This window comes from Dendrobates tinctorius, unplaced genomic scaffold (assembly GCF_039654945.1).
Source record: "Dendrobates tinctorius isolate UK_male_01 unplaced genomic scaffold, ASM3965494v1 ptg000011l, whole genome shotgun sequence".
In the NCBI taxonomy this organism is placed as follows: domain Eukaryota; kingdom Metazoa; phylum Chordata; class Amphibia; order Anura; family Dendrobatidae; genus Dendrobates; species Dendrobates tinctorius.
Window position 1 is genome coordinate 38,233,025 of NW_027361679.1, and position 14,106 is coordinate 38,247,130.

Here is a 14,106-nt window from a genome sequence, read left to right on the forward strand (position 1 = left end):
GTGAAGAAGAAGTTGATGAAAAAGATGCTGCTGCTGAGGATGATGAAGGAGAAAGTGTTGGAGAAGTAAAAAAGAAGGTGAAGAGCATGGAAGTAGTGAAACATACATATCTAACAAAATATACAAAAGGTTAACATAGTCAATATCTTTGTAACTCCGAACATCTTTAAAAAAAAATTTATTCCTGCTATTCCATTTGATTGGGCTAAACCTCTATGCCTTTAATGTCTCCTCCACCTCCCCCAATACATTCTACATTATTCTTAGTTGTTTTTCTTCATGTAGAATTAAACTACAAGGAAAGAAAGGTTTTTTTTTTAATTCCGATATTTCTGTTCCATTGACTTGAATGGGACTTCCGGGATTGGAATCGGTGATACCGGCCTATTCCGGCCTATTTGATATCGGCCTATTCCAATCCGATCCGATATTTTTCAATATCGGGTGGTATCGCTCAACACTACACCTGACCTGCAATCATCCTGCTCAGGTGATTGACTTCTGTCAGAAAGACCAGCTCCATTACCAGCAGCAACCACCAGAGGGAGCCCAAACTCAGAAGCCAAGTCAAAAGTGTTCACAACAGTCAACCATGTCTGTTACTCTTGCTGGGTAAAAGTGTTGATGGCTGGTAGTTACAGCACCAGCGCTGAAGTTGTGCTACTAAATTAAGTTTCTTTACCGTAGTGTTATACTTACGAGCCGCTCTTTTGAGCTGTTCCCTGTGCTGCTCCAGAAAGTTTTCTTCCCCTTATCCACCGGAGAGGAGGTCTCTACTACAGCCAGCACCTCTTCCTCGTGGCCACAAGGTTCTTGCATCATTTCTGATTATTTGACGGGGTCACTACTTGTATGGCCTCACGTTCACCAGGTGGGACAACTGTTGGCTACAGGGCAGAAAATAAGGGAAAATCCCTCCTAACTATGAGTTCGTAGCCCAGACTAACAACCACTCCCACCTCATGGCATCATCTCCCGGATGGTGTGTTTATTATCACCAGTGTGGTGGGATAGTCTTTTAAGTCTCCATGTATACATAATACCTTGATTTTCCAGCAGGTGAACGTAGTGGGTTGCACCAGGTTAGCCCGTACTATGATCACGAGGCTCACCGCATCCAGTAGGGCCACAGCTAGGGTGCCCTCTATTGACCCTTTTAGCATAGAGGGATTTTCGGTGCCCAAGGTTTGTGTCCATGGCCTCAGCAAGGTGGGAGCAGTCGGCTCTTACATTAGCCACTATGTGGTCCACCATGGCAGTGGGAAACAGTACCTCGGGCTCACTTTTGTATTAGTCTGTAGGACAGTGTTCACACCATTAAAAGACTGAAACACCACAGAAAAACACAATAAAACATGTAAATATACTTTGTTGTAAAAAAGTAACAGTAAACAGCAAGTGCTAGTAAATGTCAGGAGCCCCACACTGCACTTCCTCACTGAGCCAGTGCAGGTGTCCTGAGTACAAAGACAGTGCTCAAAGATACCTGTGGAGCAGGGCAGCAGCGGTGATGATGCGTGCTTCAGAGTATCAGGACCTGAAGCACATGACTGCTGGGGGCATGGCCTAAGCTCCACAGAGCTAGGAGCTGCAGGGAAACTCCTAGAAAGGTAACTACAGGACAATGTTACCAAGGGGCATACACAGAGACAGAAACCAGATGAAGCCAGGGTCAAAGCACAAGATAGCAATACAGTACCAAAGGGTTAGACAGAATGGATAGTCAGGACGTAGCAATAGGTCAGAAAACCAGAACGGGCAATAGACGGTACAATAGGGACAAACTGTAACGGAGTAACGATAGCCAAGCCAGGAGGTCAGAGCCAGAGAAGACAATAGTACCAAAGCGAGAGACGGAGTACAGAGTGAGGGAACAGGCCGGGTCATACACGGGAAGCAAACAAGCAACGCAGAATACACGCACACAAGGGGTCAGACACACCAGAACAACAGTATAGCTGACAGATAACCCTGGTAAAGAGTGAGTATAAATACCCCTCCCAGATCCAGAAAGAGGCCACGAACACTTAACCCTGTGAGTGCAGGGCAAGAACCCTGTTCAAACCATGACAGTAAAAAGATAAAAAACAGGGTATTTCGTTGATACGTTTTTTGCAAAAAATGTATACTAAGCCACTCTACCAAACGTCAAGGTAACCCATATCAGAGCAGTCCCTAACTGATGTATTTAAAAACCTGATCATGTGTATAGTACCTATATGAGCAGGATTCAGACAGGTAATGTCTGATGTGGACACACTGCAGAGCACAGCTTATATGTGCATGGCCCACAAGGAAGGGGTGGAAACCTCCCTAATCTTGTAAAAACAAGAAACCAAATACCAATTAAATGACCCCTTGACGAAGGCAACGGGCCGAAACGTGCATTGGGGAAGGTGCCTTTCCAGGAGACCAGGAGCACATCATACTACTCTGCAAGCTATTCGTTACTATTATGATTAGACAGTATCTATTTAATCTTACTTGTCCTCCTGGCCACTGAATGTCCGTTGTGGTGATACTGACATCCGGTGGTGTATTGTTGCATATGCACTATATCACTTTATTTTGAAAGTGTTCATTTCATTCTATGTATTCATTGTGATAGACTGACACCTGGTGGTGCAATTTTGCTTTTGCACTCTTATATCACATTTTTTAGATTTTTCACTGCAGTTTGCACTTTTTCACATATTTATACCTACTTTTGTGACTTTTTGGCACTGTACTACACTTTACTGTTATATATTTTTTATTATTTTATTTTTTACTTTCACATAGTTTTTTATCACTTGCATGATATAATATTTTTAGTGCACCATTTATATGACATATACAAGTGATATTTTTATATAATTTTTTTTATATATATGCAATTTTCACCTTTTGCTATATCCACATCGGTTTTTACAAACTGGATAAGTGCGCCCCATATTTTTCTATAGCATATAGATATGCATTGTGATTTCTAATATATATTGAATTGATGTATTTTTATGACTACATATCATTTTAACCTGATTTAATAATAAATAAAAATATTTTTATTAGAATCCTTAACATTTTTGGACATTTAGTCGTTTTTTTTCTTGCAGTTTTATGTCTGTTATTTCCGATTGTCCAACTTATAACTACAGTCCATTCTTGTAGTGCTGATATACAAATAGAAAAAATAGGGGTGATTTGTTTTTACTTTTTCACTATATTTGTGCAATAATAACCACATCTCTCTTGGCACTCTGGGTTAGTCCTTTGGTTTGTTGTTTATTACCAATGGTTTTCAGCCTGGATGGACGCATCTTGGCACCGTCCAGGTTGAAAACTGTTTATCCCCCAGATGTGGATTATGGCGTGGGACACAACGACGGACAGGTATGGTATATTGTTTTTTAATTTTACTTTTATTACAGGAGATCAAGGGCATCGGTGGAATTAGGCGAGGTTGTAAGTACGGTTTAATTAAGATTATTAAAGAGTCTTTGTCTTTCTTTCAATTAAAGGACTTTTTTCTGGGTGTCTGTGTTTTCTTGCAATGTGATTTTGGGGTTAGTAATGGGGGACATCGTATTGAAGCCTCTCCATTACTAACCTCGGAGCTTGATGTCACCAGACAATACAAAGGTGACATCAACCCCCCCAATCGCTACAGGGCAAGTGGGAAGAGCGAGGCTAAGTGCCAGAATAGGCGCATCTTTGTGATGCGCCTTTTCTGGGTCAGCTGAGAGATGATGTTTTTAGCCTGGGGGGCCAGTATCCATGGCCCTTTCTTAGGCTATTAATATCAGCCCGCAGCTGTCTGCATAGCCTTAGCTGGTTATTAATTATAGGGGGACCCTACATCCTCTTTTAGGTCCCCCATTTTAATAGGCAGTAAAGGCAAAGTACAGTGGGGAAAAAAAAGTATTTTGTCAGCCACCAGTTGTGCAAGTTCTCCCACTTAAAAAGATGAGAGAGTCCTTGGGATCATTATCATGCTGAAAGAGCCATCCACGTTTCATCTTCAATGCCATTGCTGATTGCACTCAAATCTCACGATACATGGCCCCATTATTTCTTTCATGTACATGGATCAGTTGTCCTGGTCCCTTTGCAGAAAAACAGCCCCAAAGCATGATGTTGCCACCCCCATACATCACAGTAGGTATGGTGTTCTTTGGATGAAACTCAGCATTCTGTCTCCTCCAAACACGACAAGTTTTGTTTCTACCAAACAGTTCTTCTTTGGTTTCATCAGGCCATATTAAATTCTCCCAATAGTCTTCTGGATAATCCAAATGCTCTCTAGCAAACTTCAGACGGGTCCAGACATGTACTGACTTAAGCAGTGAGACACGTCTGTGTAACAACCCTGCCGGTATCACTGCATGTCCTCCCATCCCCCACACACCAACTTACTCACTGCTCCAGGCCATACTGTGACTTCTGTCTGCTGCTGGCTCCATGCTGTGTGCCTCTTGCTTCCTGCCTGCCCTCTGCATGCTTCCTGGCTGTATGCATAAGGGGGCGGCACCAGAAATCTCTGGTTCTTAGGGAATCAGGGTGCACCTGTCTAATGTGTCCCTGGCCAATTATCAAGAGGCCTCTAGTATTTAGGGCAGCTCCACCCGGTGGTAGCTGCCTGAGCAAAGCCTTAACTCAGTTGGTGTCTTGCTGCTGAGTTGCCAGGTCCTGTGTTTTTCCTTCTCTGGAGGCTTTATTCCTAGTCCTGTGCCTGTCTTGCTGCCCTCCAGGAGGCAGAATATCCTGATCTCTGTGTCCTTGTTCCTTGCCTTGTCTTGTACCTGTCTGTCCGCCCTCCAGGAGGCAATATATCCTGGCCCTAGCCTTGTCTTGTACCTGTCTGTCCACTCTCCAGGAGGCAGTATATTCTGGTTTCTGTGTCCTTGCGCCTAGCCTTGCCTTGTACCTGTCTGTCCGCCCACCAGGAGGCAGAATATCCTGGTCCCTGTGCTATTGTTCCTTGCCTTGTCTCATACCTGTCCTGTCTGCCTTCCAGGAGGCAGTATTTCTGGCTTTCTGTGTTTGTTCCAGTACCTTGTTTCGCACCATTACCTTGTCTGAACTCTGTCCTACATCTGTCTCTCGGTCTCCTTGTCTGTGGCTCCTTTCCCTGCTGTGTCTATCCTTGTGTCCTCTCCATCTGCCTGTGTTCCACACCCTTGTGGCTCTGCCTGTGCTCCGCACTCTTGCGGCTTTGCCTGTGCTCCACACCCTTGCGGCTCTGCCTATGCTCCGCACTCTTGCAGCTTTGCCTGATCTGCACTCTTGTGGCTCTGCTTGTGCTCCGCACTCTTGCGGCTCTGCCTGTGCTCCGCACTCTTGCGACTCTGCCGGTGCTCCGCATTCCAAAACGTCACTACTTCCCTTCCGAGCCTCGACATGTGCCCATACAGTAGTTTTCTCCCACATATGGGGTAGGAACGTACTCAGGAGAAATTAGACCCCAAAGGTTGTTGACCAATTTGTCTTGTTACCCTTGGGAAAATAAAAAATTGGGGACTAAAATATCATTGTTGTGGAAAAAGTATGATTTTTTTATTTTCACGCCTGGGCATTATAGACTTTTGTGAAACACCTGGGGGTTCAAAGTTCTCACCACTCATCTAGATAAGTTCCCTGGGGGGTCTGGTTTTCAAAATGGTGTCATTTGTGGGGGGTTTCCACTGTTTAGGCACATCAGGGGCTCTCCAAATGCGACATGGCGCCTGATCTCAATTCCAGCCAATTTTGCATTGAAAAGTCAAACGGCGCTCCTTCCCTTCCAAGCTCTGCCATGCACCCAAACAGTGGTTCCCCCCAGGACAAGTTGCACAATAACTTTTGTGGTCCTGTTACCTTTGGGAAAATAAAAATTGGGGTGAAAAGATCATTTTTGTGGAAAAAATATGATTTTTTACTTTTACGGCTCTACGTTATAAACTTCTGTGAAGTCTTTGGGGATTCAAAGTTTTCATCACACATGTAGATAAGTTCCTAGGAGGGTATAGTTTCCAAAATAGGGTCACTTGTGGGGGGTTTCCACTTTTTAGGCACATCAGGGGCTCTCCAAACGCGACATGGCATCCAATCTCAATTCCAGCCAATTTTGCGTTGAAGTCAAACGGCGCTTCTTCCTTTCCGAGCTCTGCCATGTGTCCAAACAGTGGTTCCCCCATATGGGGTATTGGCGTACTCAGGAGAAATTGCACAACAAGTTGTGTGGTCCATTTTCTCCTGATACCCTTGTTAAAATAATTTGGTTCCAAAGTAAACTTTTTGTGAAAAAAGTAAAATATTCATTCTTTCCTTCCACATTACTTTAGTTCTCGTGAAGCACTTGAAGAGTTAATAAACTTATTGAATGTGGTTTTGAGCACCTTGAGGGGTGCAGTTTTTAGAATGGTGTCACTTTTGGGTATTTTCTGTTATATTGACCCCCGAACGCACTGTTATTTATTAGCTATTTTGTGTAACACCACTCTCTGATTTAAGGGTGAAAAAATAAAGTTTTTATGGTTTTTCATTGTAAAAAAAAAAATTAAAAGTTTGAAAATTGCAAAATTTTAAATTTTTTTGCCAAATTTAAATTTTTTTCATAAGCAAACGCAAGTCATATCGAAGAAATGTTACCACTAAGGGTGAGTTTCCACTATGCGCATTCCTTGCGCTTTGGACAGAGCGGAAACCCCGCTCCGCCCAAAACCCCGCCCCCTTCTGTACGCACGGTGATTCCGGATGTGTTCATTGAACATATCTGGAATCGCCACATCGTATACATAGAGTAGGCTGTTTACCTTGCGGAGACTGAGTGTCTCCGCAAGGTAAACAGACATGCTGCCGTCTAAAAAGACACGCCGCATGTCCGGAAACATAGGGCCGCCGGATGCGTGTTCGCACGCATTGTGGAGACAGAATTTCAAAAAAACCAATCCACTATGCTGTAACATCTGTATGCCGCGGATTGAACACTGCGGTTGTACGCAGCATTCAACCCGCAGCAAATCCGGATGTAATCCGGCAAGTAGAAACATACCCTAACATGAAGTACAATATGTCACGAAAAAAAAACTCAGAATCAGTGGGATACTTTAAAGCATTATATAGAGCTATAACCTCATAAATTGACAGTGGTCAAAATTTTAAAAATTGGCTTGGTCATTAAATACCAAATTGTCTCTGTCACTAAGGGGTTAATTCGATTGAGAAGCTGTGGCATGACCTTAAAAAGATGGTTCATGCTCAGAAACTCTCCAATGTGGCCGAATTACAACAATTCTGCAAACATGAGTGGGCCAAACTTCCTCCAAAGCATTGTAAAAGACTCATTGCCAGCTATTGCAAATGCAAAAGGGGAAAACATGCGAAAGAGGCACACACTTTCTCACACAATTGTAGATACAAGACAAATAGAATCTTGACCTAAATTGTAGAAACGTCAAGCACACAGATGTGTTCAGTTCTGCTGCATAACCCCATTCTCTTAGAACCAAGGATATGAGTGCCCACTTGAGAGTGAAGGCAAAAACACAGGCTAGATCATCACTAAAAATACATATATTAACCCCTTCATCACGGAGCCCTTTTTCATTTTTTCGTTTCTGTTTTTCGCTCCCCTTCTTCCCAGAGCCATAACTTTTTTATTTTTCTGTCAATATGGCCATGTGAAGGCTTGTTTTTTGCGGGACAAGCTAAAAAGTGCATTTCCACAACAGTTGTTTTTGGATTTTTTTTACCTTGTTCACCAAATGCTAGAACTGACCTACCATTAGAATTCTCCAGGTCATTACTAGTTCATAGACACCAAACATGTCTAGGTTCTTTTTTATTTAAGTGGTGAAAAAAAAAATCCAAAGTTTGTTTAAAAAAAACAAACAAAAAGATTGTGGCATTTTCTGTAACCCGTAGCATCTCCATTTTTCGTGATCTCGGGTTGGGTGAGGGTTTATTTTTTGTGTACCGAGCTGATTTTTTTAATTATACCATTTTGGTGCAGATAAGATCTTTTGATCGCCCGTTACTGGGTTAATTCTTTTTCTATATTGATAGACTGGGCATTTCTGAACGCGGCGATATCAAATATGTGTATGTTGTTTGATTTTTTTTGTTGTTTTATTTTGAATAGGGCAAAAGGGGTGAGATTTGAACTTTTATATGATTTCAATTTTTTAAAAACATTTTTTTTAACTTTTGGCATGCTTCAATAGTCTCCATGGGAGACTAGAAGCTGCCATAACCTGATCGGCTCTGCTACATACAGCCGATGATTAGATCGCCTGTATGTAGCAGAATTGTTGACTTGCTATGAGTGCTGACCATCGGGCGGCACTCATGGCAATCCGGCATTGACAACCATAGAAGTCTGCAGGAGACCTCTCGTTGCCATACCGACCCATCTGTGACCTGCGATCATGAGATGAGTTCACCGATGGGCGGGATTTCCGGCAAAATTGCTGGAAGCGTGCGTTAAATGCCACTGTCTGAGTTTGACAGTGGCATTTAACGGGTTAACATTCACAGGTAGATCGCGATTCCACCCGCAACTGTTCTGGGCACATGTCATCAGTTCAAAACAGCTGACATGTGCCGGGAAAGATGTGGGCTCAGCGCCAGAGCCCACATCAATGGGAGGGACATGACATGTGCTGTACTAGTACGGCACATGTCGTGAAGGGGTTAAATAGAAAATAAACTGGTAATTTGATCAGTTTCTATGGACTATTGTGGTTGAAGCTTAGGCAGTGCCCACTTTTGCAATACAAACAATTCAGACATCTGTGAAATCCTGATTATATCACAATTGTGAAGTGATTATTGCAGACAATAGGATTTAGAGTTCTTATAGTACAGAATATTTAATACATTACATTTAGTAAGTAAAATAATACCTTTTCTGTTTACTTATTCATTTTTTTTTTTTTTTGCAATCTTAAGTTTAAAGACTTGGGGGAGGAACAAGACAGGGTAGAAAAATGGTAAAAATATCTTTGCTATTTAGTGTTGTCTTGTGATAAGGAAAAGATCCATAGGCGCCTGAAACTCACACTGCAGATTTATCACTTGCATAAAAAACAGACATTTAAGGTATGGGAACAATTTTCCCTCTCATATCTATCTATCTATCTATCTATCTATCTATCTATCCCATATCTATCTATCTATCTATCTATCTATCTATCTATCTATCTATCTATCTATCTATCTATCTAACTATTATATATCTATCTGTGTATTACCTATCATCTGTCTAATATTTATCTATCTACTTATCTATCCATCCCATGTCTATCTATTCATCCCATATCTATCTATCTATGTATCCCATATCTATCTATCTATCTATCTATCCCCCTATCTATTATCTATCTATTATATATCTATCTATGTATTACCTATCATCTATCTAATATTTATCTATCTACTTATCTATCCATCCCATGTCTATCTATTCATCCCATATCTATCTATCCCATATCTATCTATCTATCTATCTATCTATGTATTACCTATCATCTGTCTAATATTTATCTATCTACTTATCTATCCATCCCATGTCTATCTATTCATCCCATATCTATCTATCTATGTATCCCATATCTATCTATCTATCTATCCCCCTATCTATTATCTATCTATTATATATCTATCTATGTATTACCTATCATCTGTCTAATATTTATCTATCTACTTATCTATCCATCCCATGTCTATCTATTCATCCCATATCTATCTATCTATCTATCTATCTATCTATCTATCTATCTATGTATTACCTATCATCTGTCTAATATTTATCTATCTACTTATCTATCCATCCCATGTCTATCTATTCATCCCATATCTATCTATCTATGTATCCCATATCTATCTATCTATCTATCTATCTATCTATCTATCTATCTATCCCCCTATCTATTATCTATCTATTATATATCTATCTATGTATTACCTATCATCTATCTAATATTTATCTATCTACTTATCTATCCATCCCATGTCTATCTATTCATCCCATATCTGTCTATCTATCTATCTATCTATCTATCTAACTATCCCATTTCTATCTATCTATCTATCTATCTATCTATCCATCCCATATCTGTCTATCTATCTATCTATCTATCTATCTATCTATCTATCTATTATCTATTTAGCTATTCTGTTTATCGATATGTGTCTATCTATCCATTATATTTATTTCTTTAGGTTTACCAGACTGAGCAGCATTTTCTATATTTTTTGGCCGGAGTTCACAGTTTCCTTTACATACAGGAGTCTTACCATTGGGTTATATTCTATTACAGTAACAATGAATTTAGTAACACAACTGCTGATCACCCACATGTTTCTTGCCGGGACCGTCTTCTGCGGAAACGTTTTGATATGGCCAACTGAAGCCAGTCACTGGTTAAACGTCAAAATTGTAATTGAAGAGTTAATAAGCAGAAACCATACTGTGACTGTATTAGTATCTACAAGCACAGCTTACATTAATGCAAATGATAACTCCCCGTCAGTGACTTATGAGAGGTATAAAGTCCCCTATGATAAAAGTAAAATGCTATCGATAATTGATGACTTTGTGAAGCTTTGGATGTATGAAAATGCAAACCTGAGCTTTTTTCAGTTCTACGAGCGTTTCAGCATTCTTGTGAGTCAATTCAATCTGATGATTAAGGAAAACTGTAATTCTGTACTTAAAGACCAAGAATTAATGGCAAAACTAAAGTCAAGGCAATACAATATCGTGTTAACTGACCCAGTCACCATGTGCGGAGACCTCATAGCAGTGACCTTGGGGATACCATTCATCTTTACATTGAGGTTCACACCTGCCTCAGCAGCAGAAAGGCATTGTGGAAAATTGCCATCAGTTCCTTCATACACCCCAGCGTTCTTGTCAGAACTGACGGATAGAATGAATTTTTCAGAACGGATATCCAATATCATCTCATACATGGTCCAAGACTACATATTCTACTCCCTGTGGGGTGAATGGGATTCATACTACAGTGACATTTTAGGTAAGACATCTTGAAGTGACCTATTCTATATAAGATGTTACTGTTACAACACGTCAGTGATATGTCATCAATCTATGAGTTGCACTTTATCAGATATAAAATCACTGTAAGGTTTCTTTATTAACCCCTTTACCCCCAAGGGTGGTTTGCACGTTAATGACCGGGCAAATTTTTACAATTCTGACCTCTGTCCCTTTATGAGGTCATAACTCTGGAACGCTTCCATGGATCCCGCTGATTCTGACATTGTTTTCTCGTGACATATTGTACTTCATGTTAGTGGTAAAATTTCTTTGACATAACTTGTGCTTATTTGTGAAAAAAACGGACATTTTTCAACTTTGAATTTTTATGCCCTTAAATCACAGACATATGTCACACAAAATACTTATTAAGTAACATTTCCCACATGTTTACTTTACATCAGCACAATTTTTGAACCAAAATTTTTTTTGGTTAGGAAGTTATAAGGGTTAAAAGTTAAACAGCGATTTCTCATTTTTACAACACCATTTTTTTTAGAGACCACATCACATTTGAAGTCACTTTAAGGGGTCTACACTCACTGGCCACTTTATTAGGTACACCTGTCCAACTGTGTGTTAAGACTTAATTTCTAATCAGCCAATCACATGGCGGCAACTCAGTGCATTTAGGCATGTAGACATGGTCAAGACAATCTCCTGCAGTTCAAACCGAGCATCAGTATGGGGAAGAAAGGTGATTTGAGTGCCTTTGAACGTGGCATGATTGTTGGTGCCAGAAGGGCTGGTCTGAGTATTTCAGAAACTGCTGATCTACTGGGATTTTCACGCACAACCATCTCTAGGGTTTACAGAGAATGGTCCGAAAAAGAAAAAAAATCCAGTGAGCGGCAGTTCTGTGGCCGGAAATGCCATGTTGATGCCAGAGGTCAGAGGAGAATGGGCAGACTGGTTCGAGCTGATAGAAAGGCAACAGTGACTCAAATTGCCACCCGTTACAACCAAGGTAGGCAGAAGAGCATCTCTGAACGCACAGTGCGTCGAACTTTGAGGCAGATGGGCTACAGCAGCAGAAGACCACACTGGGTACCACTCCTCTCAGCTAAGAACAGGAAACTGAGGCTACAATTTGCACAAGCTCATCGAAATTGGACAGTAGAAGATTGGAAAAACGTTGCCTGGTCTGATGAGTCTCGTTTTCTGCTGCGACATTCGGATGGTAGGGTCAGAATTTGGCGTAAACAACATGAAAGCATGGATCCATCCTGCCTTGTATCAACGGTTCAGGCTGGTGGTGGTGGTGTCATGGTGTGGGGAATTTTTTCTGGGCACTCTTTGGGCCCCTTGGTACCAATTGAGCATCGTTGCAACGCCACAGCCTACCTGAGTATTGTTGCTGACCATGTCCATCCCTTTATGACCACAATGTACCCAACATCTGATGGCTACTTTCAGCAGGATAATGCGCCATGTCATAAAGCTCGAATCATCTCAGATTGGTTTCTTGAACATGACAATGAGTTCACTGTACTCAAATGGCCTCCTCAGTCACCAGATCTCAATCCAATAGAGCATCTTTGGGATGTGGTGGAACGGGAGATTCGCATCAGGGATGTGCAGCCGACAAATCTGCGCCAACTGTGTGATGCCATCATGTCAATATGGTCCAAAATCTCTGAGGAATGCTTACAGCACCTTGTTGAATCTCTGCCACGAAGAATTGAGGCAGTTCTGAAGGCAAAAGGGGGTCCAACCCCTTACTAGCATGGTGTACCTAATAAAGTGGCCAGTGAGTGTATATGATAGAAAATACCCAAAAGTGACACCATTCTAAGAAGTTTATTAACCCCTCGGGTGCTACACAGGAATTTTTGGAATGTTTAAAAAAGAATGAACATTTAACTTTTTTTCACAAAAAAATTAATTAAGATCCAATTTGTTTTATTTTACCAAGGGTAACAGGAAAAATTGGACCCCAAAAGTTGTTGTACAATTTGTCCTGAGTATGCTGATACCCCATATATGCAGGTAAACCATTATTTGGGCACATGGCAGAGCACCGTTTGACTCTTCAATGCAATATTGGCTGGAATTATGATCAGACACCATATCGCATTGGAGAGCCCCTGATGTGCCTAAACAGTGGAAACCCCTCACAAGTGACACCATTTTGAAAAGTAGACCCCCTAAGGAACTTATTTAGTTGTGTGGTGAGCACTTTGAATCCCCAAGTGCTTCACAGAAGTTTATAACATGGACCCATAAAAATAAAGAATCATATTTTTTTCACAAAAATTATCTTTTCGCCCCCAACTTTTTATTTTACCAAGTGAAACGGGAGAAATTGGACCCCAAAAGTTGTTGTGGAATTTGTCCTGAGTATGCTGATACCCCATATGTGGGGATAAACCACTGTTTGCCCGCATGGCAGAGCTCGGAATGGAAGGAGCACCGTTTGACTTTTTCAACACAGAATTGGCTGGAATTGAGATCAGAAACCATGTTGGGTTTGGAGAGCCCCTGATGTGCCTAAACAGTGGAAACCCCCCACTCCAACCCTAACCCCAACACACCCCTAACCCTAATCCCAACCCTCACCATAACCCTAACCCTAACACACCCTTAACCCTAATCCCAACCTTAACCCTAATCCCAACACTAACCCTAACTTTAGCCCTAACTCTAACTTTAGCCCTAACCCTAACTTAAGCTCCATTCTAACCCTATCTTTAGACCCAACCCTAACCCTAACTTTAGCCTTAACCCTAACCCTAATGGGAAAATGGAAATAAATTCATTTGTTTTTATTTTATTATATTCCCTAACTAAGGGGGTGATAAATGGGGGTTTAATTTACTATTCATAACAGGTTTTTATAGCGGATTTTTATATTTGGCAGCTGTCACACACTAAAAGACGCTTTTTATTGCAAAAAATAGTTTTTGCATCAACACATTTTTAGAACTATAATTTTTCCATATTTTGGCCCAGAGTCATGTGGGGTCTTGTTTTTTGTGGGACGAGTTGACGTTTTTATTGGTACCAATTTTGGGCACTTGCCATTTTTTGATCGCTTTTTATTCTGATTTTTGGGAGACAGAATGAGCAAAAACCAGCAATTC